The sequence below is a fragment of the Rana temporaria genome, chromosome 4 (genome assembly GCF_905171775.1).
Source record: "Rana temporaria chromosome 4, aRanTem1.1, whole genome shotgun sequence".
In the NCBI taxonomy this organism is placed as follows: Eukaryota; Metazoa; Chordata; class Amphibia; order Anura; family Ranidae; genus Rana; species Rana temporaria.
This window is the reverse complement of record NC_053492.1, coordinates 93,145,805-93,161,544: the sequence shown is the minus strand read 5'-3', so window position 1 is coordinate 93,161,544 and position 15,740 is coordinate 93,145,805. Positions and strand designations below refer to the sequence as shown.

General features: G+C 41.8%; 1 long non-coding RNA gene across 1 annotated transcript in view; it reads right to left on the bottom strand.

Annotated features, from left to right (window-relative positions):
- Positions 1 to 2,619: 2,619 nt before the first annotated feature.
- LOC120936372 overlaps positions 2,620 to 15,740 on the bottom strand; it is a 35,198-nt gene continuing 22,077 nt past the window's right edge. The window contains exons 2-3 of the long non-coding RNA XR_005748609.1: positions 2,936 to 2,996; positions 2,620 to 2,839 (exon numbers count right to left, since the gene is read on the bottom strand). This is a non-coding gene — a long non-coding RNA (uncharacterized LOC120936372). The remainder of the gene's footprint in view (positions 2,840 to 2,935; positions 2,997 to 15,740) is intronic.

Below are 15,740 nucleotides of genomic sequence, written 5' to 3'. Positions count from 1 at the left end.
ATCTGAGATTTTGTTGGATACAACTGGATCCAACAGTCAGTGCTAGCTGGCTCTGGGGGTTGTAGTTCTACAAGCAAGTTTGTGCTGGAGGTAGAAGATGGGAAGTGTATATATACCAGATGTATATAGTTTGTGTCCCTGAAAAGTTTCTACTGATCAAATGGAAATCCCATAACAACCCTTCTCCATCAATTTAATTCCCTTAAACGAATGGGGAAGGGATGGACAATGTGATGGATGATAGATTTATATTGTGGGATTTTTATGTTTTGTTTTAATAAAGATTGTGTGGTGTTTTTATTTACTATTTAGATTTTTTTGTATAAATTAGTACAGCAACTATATACTCTGTACTTGTTCACATTAGGGGCAGGGATTATATCTCGGGGGCAGCTTATTTTTAAAGGCACCTTACAGATCCCCAAAAATAGGGTTGGTAGGAAAAGGGCATTGTCCTAATCAAGGCAAGGTACTCCCCCCATGTAAAAGGCATATTTCCTGCTATGGTTCAGGAAAGGAGGATCTGTATGGTCATGCCCCCCTTGCTTGGCCTGTCAGGCTGCATGCTAAGGTAAGGGTCTTGTATGGATTTTCAGGGGACCCCTCCCTCTTTTTCTTTTTTTTTGTGTTCTAAGAGGTCATATCAAACCCAAAATGTCCGATATAAAATGTGGGGGTTCCCCATATCATTTATTTTCTTGTTTTTTTTGTGTGGAGTCTCTCTTGACATCAATACCTGACCTTAATCAAGGATAAGGGTCTGGTATGTATTTTAAGAGGGAGCTCCGAGCCATTTTTTGTGTGGGGTCCCCTATTAGTATCTATACTAATTGGAAGATTGGAAAAACATTGCCTGCTCTGATGAGTTTTGATTTCAGCTGCGAAATTCAGATCGTAGGGTAAGAATTTGGCATAGACAACATGAAAGCATGGATCCAACCTGCCTTTTATCAATGGTTCAGGCTGGTGGTGGTGGTATAATGGTGTGGGGAATATCTTCTTAGCACACTTTGGGCCTCTTAGTAACAATTAAGCATCATTTAAATGCTTTGGCCTACCTAAGTTATGTTGCTGATCATGTCCATCCCTTTATGACTACAGTGTACCCATCTTCGGTTGGCTACCTCCAGCAGGATAATGCACCATGTTACAAAGCTCAAATCATCTCAAACTGGTTTCTTGAACATGACAATGAGTTTGTTGTACTCCAATGGCCTCCACAGTCACCAGATCTCAATCCAATAGAGCACCTTTGGGATGTGGTGGAATGGGAAATTTACATAATGGATGTGCCGCCAACAAATCTGCAGCAACTGCGTGATGCTATCATGTCAATATGGACCAAAATCTCTGAGGAATGTTTCCAACACCTTTTTGAATCTATGCCAGGAAGAATTAAGGCAGTTCTGAAGGCAAAAGGGGGTCCAACCTGGTACTAGCAAAGAGTACCTAATAAAGTGGCCAGTGAGTGTATTTCTGTATGTCCACTCTGACCCTTTACCTGCTCTCCTGTGTGTCTGCAATGTGCTCAGATTTTTCTTCTGTGGATTTTCTCTCTACTTCTATCATCTTGTGTTTTCATCACAAAACCATGTTACAGAAAATGAGCAGAAATGCTTCAATGTGAACAAACACATTACTGAAAACCCAACAGAAGTTCTAAACCTGCACTCAAAAATGAAAAAAAAAAAGTTTGGCTGGAGTTCCACTTTAAGGTGGTAGAACATTATGGCATGGCAACTGTCCATGCAATTTGATAATTACACCCAGAAGACAGATCTGTCATCTATAAGAGTTAAGCCCTGTATTACTGCTATAAAGTATACAGTGCCTTGAAAAGTATTCATACCCCTTGAAATTTTTCACCTTTTGTCATGTTACAACCAAAAACTTAAATGTATTTTATGCGATAGACCAACACAAAGTGGCACATAATTGTGAAATGAAAGGAAAATGATAAATGGTTTTCAATTTTTTTAAACACATAAAAATCTGAAAAATGTGGCGTGTATTTGTATTCAGCCCCCTTTACTCTGATACCCCTAAATAAAATCTAGTGGAACCAATTGCCTTCAGAAGTCACCTAATTAGTAAATAGAGTCTACCTGTGATAGGTCAGGGATAAAGTTGTAGAGAAGTTTAAAGCAGGGTTAGGTTATAAAAAAAAATCCCAAGCTTTGAACATCTCATGTTCAATCCATCATCTGAACATGGAAAGAGTATGGCACAACTGCAAACCTACCAAGACATGGCTGTCCACCTAAACCAGGGGTCTCAAACTGGAGGCCATCCAGCTGTTGCAAAACTACAAGTCCCATAATGCCTCTGCCTGTGAGAGTCATGCTTGTCACTGCCTTGCAATGTCTCATGGGACTTGCAACAGCTGGAGAGCCACCCGTTTGAGACACCTGACCTAAGCTGACAAGCCAGGCAAGGAGAGCATTCATCAGAGAAGCAGCCAAGAGGCCGATGGTAACTCTGGAGGAGCTGCAGAGATCCACAGCTCAGGTGGGAGAATCTGTCCACAGGACAACTATTTGCAACAAAGAAGAATCAAGCCGTGGGACTTTAAATGAGGTGAGCACAAAAAGGCCAACAAGAGTATACAAAGTAGGCATGGTTTATAAATTTATTAAAATTGTATACTATTCATCGTATATGAAATGCATGAACAGAGGTGCCAAACCACTTGGCAGTGATAAAACACAACATTACCAAGCGGCCACATACATATATATTTAGAATTGTTAATGTACAGTAATACACAGGCATTGTATAACTCAATGCGTTTCGCAAGTCACTGTTTGCTTCTTCAGGAGTAGATGTAAATGCAGTGTATCTATAGAATAAAAATGTAAATGAGAAATATTTAACATAAAAATAAATACCATACAGAAAATATGTGGGACCTTACACAAACAGATCCCATACTTACATATGGGCTGACGTCTCAAAAGTCATTAAACCAACAGGTGGCGGCACTCCACATATCTGGCCTTTATGAAAGAGTGGCAAGAAGAAAGCCATTGTTAAATGAAAAAGTCATAAGAAGTCCTGTTTGCAGTTTGTAATAAGTCATGTGGGGAACATACAGTAGCAAACATATGGAAGAAGGTGCTCTGGTCAGATGAGAACAAAATTGAACTTTTTGGCCTGAAATCAAAACGCTATGTGGTGCGAAAAACTAACACTGCACATAACCCCAAACAAACTATCCCCACCGAGAAACATGGTGGTGGCAGCATCATGTTGTAGGGTGATTTTCTTCAGCAGGGACAGAGAAGCTGGTCAGAGTTCATGGGAAGATGAATGGAGCCAAATACAGGGCAATCATAGAAGAAAACCTATTAGAGTCTGCAAAAGACTTGAGACTGGGGCCGAGATATAGCTTCCTGCAGGACAATGGGGGTTATTTACGAAAGGCAAATCCACTTTGCACTACAAGTGCAAAGTGCACTTGGAAGTGCAGTAGCTGTAGATCTGAGGGGGACATGCAAGGAAAATAAAAAACAGCATTTTAGCTTGCACATAATTGGATGATAAAATCAGCAGAGCTTCCCCTCATTTTAGATCTATCTCATATTTACAGCGACTGCACTTCCAAGTGCACTTTCAGTGCAATTTCAAGTGCACTTTGCACTTGTAACTAGCACTTGTAGTGCAAAGTGGATTTGCTTTTCGTAAACAACGCCCAATGACCCTAAACATACAGCCAGAGCTACAATGGAATGGTTTAGATCAAAGCATATTCATGTGTTAGAATGGCCCAGTCAAAGTCCAGACCTAAATCTAATTGAGAATCTGTGGCAAGACCTGGAAATTGCTATTCACATTCGCTCTCCATCCAATCTGACAGAGCTTGAGCTATTTTGCAAAGAAGAATGGACAAAAATGTCACTCTTCAGATGTGCAAAGCTGGTAGAGACATCCCCAAAAAAGACTTGCAGCTGTAATTGCAGCAAAAGGTGGTTCTACAAAGTATTGACTCAGGGGGGCTGAATACAAATGCATGCCACATTTTTCACATATTTGTAAAAAAAAATTAAACCATTTATCATTTTCCTTCCACTTCACAATTATCTGCCACTTTGTGTTAGGGTATCACAAATCCCAATACAATACATTTACGTTTTTGGTTGTAACACGACAAAATGTGGAACATTTCAAGGGGTATGAATACTTTTTCAAGGCAATGTATATGGAAAATATAAATCTTTTGATTAAGAAAAAGAAACATTTTATTAAATGATTCATTCAATTTAACAGGTAATGTACCTGAAAGAATGAAAACTTTTATTAACAGTGTTTTTACATCTGCCATTTGGCCAGTGTTATCATTTCTTCTTTCTATTTATTTTACAGCTAGGCTGCATCCTATGACTAGCAGTAAGCTGTCCCTTATGAACTGTATAGCTTGCAGCTGTCCAGCTCGGCTTTTGCAAATCCTGTGGACTCTGCATGGTCTCTGAAAATCCTACATGCTGTGCAATTTGCATTTTTCCTTGGCTTTAGTAAACTCTACAGATCAGTGTAGCATATGCAAATAGACTCGTTTCTGAAAGGATGTTCAGTTGGACTCTCTGACCTATATTTACTGTCAGCAGGTAGAGCATAGCAACTAAACTCAATTTATTCACTTTAAGCTTAGCGCATATATATTTCCCTAACCGTGCATATTCAATGGTATAAACAAAGGGGAAATAACAATGCATAAAGGAGCCAACATTATGTCTGCCTCATCCTCTGATGCGCTCTGTGCGAGCAGCACGACTTGGATCGATGTAAGCCAAATAATCAACCTCAAAGAGGAACTCTGCTAAGCACTGCGTGTATATACAATGACCACATCATATAATCCTACTGCAGAGAAAAACTGAATATGTATAGAATCCCCATGTCTCCATATGATAGGTCTGCGTGCAGAAATTTGAATTTTAGTTCTTGTTTGTGGCCACTTACCTTTTTCAGCATATCATGGCTTAACAGAAAAAAAACTCAGCAGCCACAATACACTGAGAACTTTCCTGCTTTGATCCTGTATGAGCCATGCTGTCGATAAACAGGATAGTGATAGCAAATCCTCAACAATCACTCATTCTATAAGGAACACATTTGCTGCACCTGAATTTCTCTCAACCCTTTTGATAGAAATAATCGAACATTTAAATACAGTTGCAATAAAAAGTATGTGAACCCTTTTGGAATGATATGAATTTCTGTACAAATTGGTCATAAAATGTGATCTGATCTTCATCCAAGTCACAACAATAGACAATCACAGTCTGCTTAAACTAATAACACACAAATAATTAAATGTTACCATGTTTTTATTGAACACACCATGTAAACATTCACAGTGCAGGTGGGAAAAGTATTTGAACCCCTAGACTAATGACATCTCAAAGAGCTAATTCTAGTGAGGTGTCAGCCAACTGGAGTACAATCAATGAGATGAGATTGGAGGTGTTGGTTGCAGCTGCTCTGCCCTATAAAAAACACACACCAGTTCTGGGTTTGCATTTCACAAGAAGCATTGCCTGATGTGAATGATGCCTTGCACAAAAAAGCTCTCAGAAGACCTACGATTAAGAATTGTTGACTTGCATGAAGCTGGAAAGGGTTATAAAAGTATCTCCAAAAGCCTTGCTGTTCATCAGTTCACAGCAAGACAAATTGTCTATAAATGGAGAAAGTTCAGCACTGCTGCTACTCTTCCTAGGAGTGGCCGTCCTGTAAAGATGACTGCAAGAGCACAGCGCAGACTGCTCAATGAGGTGAAGAAGAATCCTAGAGTGTCAGCTAAAGACTTACAAAAGTCTCTGGCATATGCTAACATCCCTGTTGGCGAATCTACGATACGTAAAACACTAAACAAGAATGGATTTCATGGGAGGATACCACAGAGGAAGCCACTGCTGTCCAAAAAAAAACATTGCTGCACGTTTACAGTTTGCACAAGAGCACCTGGATGTTCCACAGCAGTACTGGCAAAATATTCTGTGGACAGATGAAACCAACGTTGAGTTGTTTGGAAGAAACACACAACACTATGTGTGGAGGCACAGAACACCAACATCAAAACCTCATCCCAACTGTGAAGTACAATGGTGGGGGCATCATGGTTTGGGGCTGCTTAGCTGTGTCAGGGCCTGGACGGATTGCTATCATCGAAGGAAAAATGAATTCCCAAGTTTATCAATACATTTTGCAGGAGAACTTAAGGCCATCAGCTGAAGCTCAACAGAAGATGGGTTTTGCAACAGGACAACGACCCAAAGCATAGAAGTAAATCAACAACAGAATGGCTTAAACAGAAGAAAATATGCCTTCTGGAGTGGCCCAGTCAGAGTCCTGACCTCACCCCGATTGAGATGCTGTGGCAGGACCTCAAGAAAACGATTCACACCAGACATCCCAAGAATATTGCCGAACAGTTCTGTAAAGAGGAATGGTCAAGAATTACTCCTAACCATTGTGCACTCCTGATCTACAAATACAGGAAACGTTTGGTTGAGGTTATTGCTGCCAAAGGAGGTTCAACCAGTTATTAAATCCAAGGGTTCACATACTATTTCCACCTGCACTGTGAATGTTTACATGGTGTGTTCAATAAAAACATGATAACATTTAATTCTTTGTGTCTTATTAGTTTAAGCAGACTGTGATTGTCTATTGTTGTGACTTAGATGAAGATCAGATCAAATTTTATGACTAATTTGTGCAGAAATCCATATCATTCCAAAAGGGTTCACATACTTGTGGGAAAACCGGTCGTGTCTATGAGGCTTAAGCCTCATTGCTGCTGTGTAAGGGTTATGGACATGCACAGTTCTATGAACATACTGATTTTCAGATGGTATTTGCATAGAATGTTGTGGTTGTCCTAGAGGTGCAATGGGGAGAGGAAACCTTGTATAGGAATCATAGGACACTTCACTGTCTGCTGCAATGCTTCTTAATTACTGTCGTCAGTAGTCAAGCCAGACTTAACTAAAAGTGACTTTGTAAAGTAGGATCAGGGTCCTAATGCAGGCACACAAAGGTGTCTGCACATCCTATCACTTATAATTCAAAGAACCCCCAAACTCATGGGAACTCTAATCTTTAAAGAGGCAGTAAACCCTCCCAAAAAAATCCTGTAAAAAAACACCTTGCAATAAAAAAGACCTAATGAGCTAGTATGCATATCATACTAGCTCATTATGTGGCACTTACCTGAGATCGAAGCCCCCAAAGCTTTTCTCGTTCCCCTTCGCCGCCATGTCCCCTCGGAATGTCTTCCTTGTATCACCGCTCCGGTCCTATGCGGGTGTCCGGCATTATCCCATTGATAAAATCGTCACGCTCAGTGCGCCTGCGCTGTAGACATCGGTGCAGCGTTTTCTGCAAATATCTCCTTAACCGTGTAGGTTAAGGAGATATTTCTTGCACCTACAGGTAAGCCTTAATCTAGGCTTACCTGTAGGTGCAAGTTATCTGGTTAGATTTACAACCACTTTAAAGACAGACTTTCCACTTAGGCCCCGTACACACGACCGAACATGTCTGCTGAAACTGGTCCGCGGACCAGTTTCAGCAGACATGTTCGGTCGTGTGTAGGCCCGAGCGGACAGGATTCCAGCAAACATTTGCCCGCCGGGCCTTTTTCCAGCGGGCAAATATTTCTGGACTTGTTTTAAAACAGCCCGCTGAAATCCTGCCCGCTCGGACATGTTCGGTCGTCTGTACAGACCTACCGTACATGTCCGAGCGCCCGCCATCCCTCGCATGCGTCAAATGACTTCGACGCATGCATGGAAGCATTGAACTGGCAGGGCCGCCCATGACGCCGCGTCATCGTCGCAGCGATGGCGGGGACACGCCCCACGTATTGTTTACGTGCGGATTTCTGTATGATGGTGAGTACAGCCACCATACAGAAATCCCCGGGCAGACATGTACGGTGAAATCGGTCCGACGGACCGGTTTCATCGTACATGTTTGCTCGTCTGTACCCGGCCTAAGGAGTTGGTAAGAGACTCTGCTCTCTCTCACCGCCCTAAATGAAAACCGTGAGGCCAATCATTACATTGATGAGCCAATCAGGAAGAACACGAAGTGGGGCTAATGCCTCATACTCACGATCGCGATTTCAGATAAGAAAAAACACTAAAAAGTGCGATGGAGCATACACACTGTCGCACTTATCTCTTTGGGAATCGCCATCGTGTGTACAAGGCATGAGAGTCAAAGTCTAGTAAGAAGTTAATTTTTGCAAATAAAGAGGCAAGTGCAGATTTACTTCAAGAGCCCCCTTCACAAGAGTACATTACCTAAGCCTAGGTGATTTTAATGTGTGGAAGGTGAAAAGAAGTCCAAGAGCACAGTATTTGTTCCCCATGTTGGTGGAATAGAGTGAGTACACATATCATTTATAAATCTGCTGGGTAAAAACAGACAGAAATTGTATTTGTTTTCTAATCATATGGGAATAAGCTACATACATGAATATAGTTTTGATAGTGATTTCCACAGTGCCTTGTTTTAAAATTATATTTAACTTAAAAAAAATAAAAATAATAACAGTACCTTCAATTGAGATCACAGTTTAATACCTTTATCACTGATCCATTTGTTTTGTCCAGCAAAGATAACAGGGTGAGGATGACATAAATGACTCGATAATAGCAGTGATGTTGCAGCCTCTGAACATTGCTTGAAGTAATCAAGCCATTTCAAATCTCCTATGAGAACAGACATGCTTGTTATCTTTCACTTGGTGGAAAATCTCCCTTACATAAGGCTGATCCTTTATTATGCTATGTAGAAAAGTCAAACGTGTATGATGCTTTCCCTAACAAGTCACTGGATGACATTTATCTCTTCATTTGTCATTCTCAGGGACACATCGGCTTGCCTATGGACACCCCAAAAACCTTCTATAGCCATGGGTATTAGATGAATTTGGCCTTTCAATTGCTTCTATAGTGATGCGTTCAAGGCATATTCACTATTTATTTAAAGCCTAAAATCGCAGAGTCCCTATACTTTCTGGTGGCTTCATCAATTACTATCTACTGCAAGAGATGTCAGTAAATGTACACTATCAACATTACAAGTCACTATAGCAGAAAACTGCTTCTACATGATTCTTGGCTCGCAGTAATCGGGGTGCTGAATGGGTTAAAGTTTAGCCAAAACAGCCAGAGTTTCGGGCTGATGAGTCGGCTCATGCCTAGTGATCAGTGGGGCCTGGGAGAGTACATTGGTGGTGGTGGTGGCTGAGGGGTACATTGGTGGTCAGTGGTGGCTGTCGGGGTGCACAGTGGGCATTTACCTTGTAGTAACCACTGCTCTTTCCCAATTACTCCTCTTTTTGGCTGGGACTATGCTGAGTCTCTTGGCTGGAGATCACTATGCCTATGGTTTTTGCACAGATTAGGAGTCAAGTGCTAGAACAAAAGTTCCTACACTTGGATCCAAGATACCGGTATTGTATTTTAATTTGGTGATAGTCCTGCTGAATCCAGGATATTTGGAAAGATATGGCAGTGTGCCATGCCAATTCCTTAAGATGACCTATACTTCAAAAGTAGTTTTCCCTTTTTTATTATGCACCATCTTTGTATAGGTTAAAAAAAAGCAGAACCAACAGCAGGGCCGGGTTAACATAGGGGCTGATGGAGCTGCAGCTCCAGGCCCCTTTCTCAAGATAGGCCCATTTCCCCCCCCAAAAATGTCGGGGGTTGTAGCTCGACGACCAGAGGTCACAGAAACCCCACATTTGGGGGTAGGCAGTTGAAGACCTACCCCATAACTGGTTAAAATATGGGACGGCTATAATTTATGGTTCCGGAGATATGGGCCTGCTTGCACAGCCTGTCAGAAGCTACATTCAGAGCGGCCAATATAAATACAAGCTGACACACTGCAGCAAACTGATAGGATCACAGTGTTTATAATAATTATTTGTATATTACTCATGGTAATTAACCCCTTGCCACCCAGGCCAATTCTGACACTTCTCTACTACATGTAAAAATCATAATTTGTTTTTTGCTAGAAAATTACTCTATGGTGGTCTTTGCACTTTTTATGTTGCAGGGTATAGAGCTGCACAATTCTGGCTAAAATGAGAATTGCAATTTTTTTGCTTAGAAGATAGATCACGATTCTCTCACGATTCTTGCGGCGTAACATCATCTTTCACATTAAAACAAAACAAAAAAAAAAAAATGGGCTAACTTCACTGTTTTGTTTTTATGGTTTTTATTATTCATTGAAGTGGGAAAATGCAGTGTGACATAAAATATTACAGCAATTGCCATTGTATTCCCTAGAGTCTCTGCTAAAATATATATAATGTTTGGTGGTTCCAAGTAATTTTCTAGCAAATAATATTGCTTTTTAACTTAAGAAACAAGTGTTGGACTTTAAGTGGTTAAATTTCCTGCATTTACACACAGAAGTTTGATCTAAGAAGGAAGTTGGTTACAATGTTTCATGTTGTTTACAAACTTGGCAGACTGCCCAAATTGTTTCTTTACACACAGAAGTTTATCCCTTTGATCTAAGAAGGAAGCGTTAGTTACAATGCTTCCTGTTAAAAACTTGGCAGACTGCCCAGATATTTTCTTTTGATAGGTGAACGTCTTTCCACTTGTTATATGAAAGAATCGGCAAACTCTGCATTGGAGATCCTCAGGGGGGTTGAATCGAGATCACGATTTTTTTAATGATTATTTGTGCAGCTCAAGCACGGTATTTGCGCAGACATTTTTCAAACGTGTTTTTTTGGAAAAAAAATGTTTAATTCATAAAAAAAAAAACACTAGTTAGTTAAGTTAGCTTGATTTTTTTTGGTATCCTAAGCGATGCTTTCATTTTTTTTTAGGTTACATGTTTAGAGTTACGGAGGAGGTCTAGTACTAGAATTATTGTTCTCGCTCTAACAATCGTGGCGTATGTAACCTGTGTGTATCTGGCTCTGATACTATCAGTGCCTACCCAGCCACTGACTAGTATCTCTCCCCAGCCTGTACCCACACACCCTCTCACCTGCTGACCTGTGGGTGGGGGAATCACTCCTGCAGTGTTATTGGGTTCTGCCTGTGAATACAATGATCAGTGTTGCTAACTGTAGCTGGCAGCACTGATTGTTTTGGGAAAAACCTAACAGGCTGGTTGTACTCAAGTCGATTAATAGATTGACTTGTGTAAAACCAGCTAGCCCATACATAGATCAACTATGGCTGGTCTCTGCATAATTGGCGTAATTTCAATCCATGTATGACCCGCCTAACCACTACGCAGTCCCTAAATATCCTTCCACTACTGTACATAGTGCTCATTGTCATACTCTCCACACTCCTCTCCTGTACATAGTGCCCACTGTCATACTCTCCACACTTCTCTCCTATACATAGTGCCCACTGTCATACCCTACACACTCCTCTCCTGTACATAGTGCCCACTGTCATACCCCCACACTCCTCTCCTATACAGAGCGCCCACTGTCATACCCTTCACACTCCTCTCCTGTACATAGTGCCTGCTGTCATACACGCCTCTCCTGTACATACTGCTCACTGTCATACCCTCCACACTCCTCTCATATACATAGTGCCCACTGTCATACCCGCCACACTCCTCTCCTATACATAGCGTTCACTGTCATACCCTCCACACTCCTCTCCTATACATAGTGCCCACTATCATACCGTCCACATTCCTCTCCTGTACATACTGCCCACTGTCATACCCTCCACACTCCTCTCCTGTACATACTGCCCCATCATACCCTCCACACTTTTCTCTGGTACGTACTACCCTCTGTCATACCCCCACACTCTTCCTGTACATACTGCCCATTCTTCTCCCTCACCTGCACATACTTCCCACTTATATACCATCCATACTCCTCCCATGTCGCTTACCCACAAAAACAGTTCTTTAAAATTATACTGAATATCCTCATTATTACCAGCTCTAGAACGGACACACTTTTGTTAGTTCAACTAAAGGAAATCTTCTCAGTCCTCATATTTGTTCTGCCCATTATTAGTACTCATTTAATTTTGTGATTACTACTATGATGTATAGAGGAACATCGGGGATCTCAGCTACTCTAAATATAGCACTTATATAAAAAAGTGTCCCTGAAAATATTTTTTAAATGTTGGCAACTATGCACTTAGGCACTGCCCAAGGGCCACTGGGTCAGTAGGGGCCCCATGAGAGGCTCCTGGGATCCTGTGATATTAAAGTGGTAGTAAACTTTCCTGACATTACTACTTTTTAGAGGCCCTGGGGTAGATTATGCCACAATGTACAAGTATGCACAGCATATTAGCACATTAGGGTACACTTACATTTTCAGACTGAGCCCTCCAGTGCTGCGCTGTGATGAATCCGGTGGGGCCCGGGCACTTCCATCTTCACCCGGTCTTTCTTCTGGGTTCTGTGCCTTTGGTCACTTGCCTTGGCCGGGCTGCGTTCATATCATTCCCACGCATTTATTTATTATTTATAAAAGGCCCCACCAAAATCCTCAGCACCAGGCCCATGATGTTCTTAATCTGGCCCTGACCGACAGTACAATTTTTTTTTTTGCTGATAGTAAAGCAGAGGATTTGCAGGGCATTGGTTCACCTGACCTATGACGAGGAGCAGAATCAGTAGGCTGTCCTCTCATACACATGAAATGTAACATGTCCAAATTGGTGCTGACAAATGCAGATATCCCAGAGAAACCAGATGAACTCTGATAGCATTAGAGATCGGCTTAGGCCTCGTACACACGATAGGTTAACCAGAGGACAACGGTCTGATGGACTGTTTTCATTGGTCAAAACCGATCGTGTGTGGGCCCCATAGGTTATTTAACCATCAGTTAAAAAAAAGCCAACTTGCTTTAAATTTTAACCGATGGATTCCTAACCGATAGGTCAAAACCGTTAGGCACGACCATCGGTTAAAAATCCATGCATGCTCAGAATCAAGTCGACGCATGCTTGGAAGCATTGAACTTCGTTTTTTTCAGCACGTCGTTGTGTTTTACGTCACCGCGTTCTGACACAATCGTTTTTTTACCCGATGGTGTGTAGGCCATCAGTCATCAGTCAGCTTCATCGGTTAACCGATGAAAACGGTCCATCGGTCCGTTCTCATCGGATGGACCGATCGTGTGTACGCGGCTTGAGAGATGAGATGATCCCTATTGTGTCCTTTTTGTAAGAAATAATTGGAAATCCCTTCAATGACACAGGCATAACACATTTTTTCATTTCTTTCATCCATTTTTCCATTTTAGTGCCGCTGATCTCCATTTTAGTGCCTGCATATCATTGCTCTGGGCCAGATTTAATGCCTGCACAATGTATGTTGACACAACCACTTGTAGACTTCACTAGGGGCGCACATAACAGGGTGACAATGCAGGTGCTCAAGTGGGAAACAGTTGTTACCCCGTTACAATACATACCCGAACAAGGACCTTCACGGCAGATTCATTGGGTATTATTTTAATGAAAACAGCGGATTTGAGAAATGGTAAAACTTTTGAAATTAAATTAACATGTTACAGAAGCATTTGAGGTATTGATATTTTTACGTAGGTGCTTGGACCAATGTAAGTATACCATATGTAGTGCTTATCCCAAAGAAGCATTTCTAGCTGTGGCCATCTTGACTAAGGGTATATGATTCATTTACTACCTGGAATCCATCCGCCCCATGCAGGCAGAAGGGTGTGCTTAACTGAGAAAGCCCTTCCTCACCTCTCGAGTACACCTGAGATATAGATATAATTTACCTAGGCCCGAAAACCAGGACAAAACTGAAGAATTTTTTTTTTTTTTTTTTTTAAAACAAGTAAATATGACATACATTCCTATCTATTTAGTAATTCTAGTAGCATCAGGATTTAAAATAGTCATTGTTAATTGAGAGAGTGATGTTCCACTTTATCAGCATCCTATATTCCCTCTTTCTTCTTCTCACTGGCAGCCAAGAAGGTTGGAAATGCTTGTGCTGGTGGCTGCAGAGCATCAACAGCCTCACTCACAGTCCGGTCTGTTTAGTGGCAAGTAGAATCGTTGTGTACCCAGGTCTTCACAATCCTGGTCTACCCCCCTTGGAAGCTGAACATTACTGTAGTAGGTACCGCTACTACAGTCATCTCCACTGCATTGTGAACACCGGAGGCCACATATTCAGCCCTGGCGCCATTCTGAAAATGCTTGAATGCAAAGCAATCTCTGTTTGGATGAGGTGGAGAGGCACAATCTCCACCTCATCCAGTTTATAGAATGCTGAGTGGCTGGCATTTTGTGTTCATTAGCCAGCTGGGCAGCCGCTTGGCAGTGGAGATCACTGGAGTAGTGGTGTCTACTACATTGCTTCCCAGCTTCCACAGGGATCCCACAGGTATGGTATCTATATATCTATCTATCTATCTATCTATCTATCTATCTATCTATCTATCTATCTATATATATATATATATATATATATATATATATATATATATATATATAAACAGTATCTCACAAAAGTGAGTACACCCCTCACATTTTTGTAAATATTTTATTATATCTTTTCATATGAAATGGCACTTTGCTACAATGTAAAGTAGTGAGTGTACAGCTTGTATAACAGTGTACATTTGCTGTCCCCTCAAAATATTTCAGCACACAGCCATTAATGTCTAAACCGCTAGCAACAAAAGTGACTACACCCGTAAGTGAAAATGTCCAAATTTTGCCCAAAGTGTCAATGTTTTGTGTGGCCACCATTATTTTCCAGCACTGCCTTAACTCTCTTGGGCATGGAGTTCACCAGAGCTTCACAGGTTGCCACTGGAGTCCTCTTTCACTCCTCCATGACGATATCATGGAGCTGGTGGATGTTAGAGACCTTGCGCTTCTCCACCTATCATTTGAGGATGCCCCACAGATGCTCAATGGGGTTTTGGTCTGAAAACATGTTTGGTCAGTCCATCACCTTTACCCTCAGCTTCTTTATCAAGGCAGTGGTTGTCTTAGAGGCGTGTTATCATGTTGGAATACTGCCCTGCGTCCCAGTCCCCGAAGGGAGGGGATCATGCTCTGCTTCAGAAGTTAACATGTAGTCATTCATGGTTCCCTCAATGAACTGTAGCTCCCTAGTGTCGGCAGCACTCCTGCAGCCCCAGACGATGACACTCCCACTGCCATGCTTGACTGTAGGCAAGATACACTTGTCTTTGTACTCCTCACCTGGTTGCCGCCACACACGCCTGACACCTCTGGATATGATGCTGAACATGTGCCCGCAACCTCTTTGGTTGACCATGGCAAAGCCTGTTCTGAGTGGAACCTGTCCTGTTAAACCGCTGTATGGTCTTAGCCACCGTGCTGCAGCTCAGTTTCAGGGTCTTCTTATAGCCTAGACCGGGGATATGCAATTAGCGGACCTCCAGATGTTGCAGAACTACGATTCCCATGAGGCATAGCAAGACTCTGACAGCCACAAGCATGACACCCAGTCAGAGGCATGATGGGACTTGTAGTTTTGCAACAGCTGGAGGTCCGCTAATTGCATATCCCTGCCTAGACCATCTTTATGTAAAGCAACAATTCTTTTTTTCAGATCCACAGAGAGTTCTTTGCCATGAGGTTCCATGTTGAATTTCCAGTGACCAGTATGAAAGAGTGAGAGTGATAAAAGCAAATTTAACACACATGCTCCCCATTCACACCTGAGACATCGGGGAGTAAAAT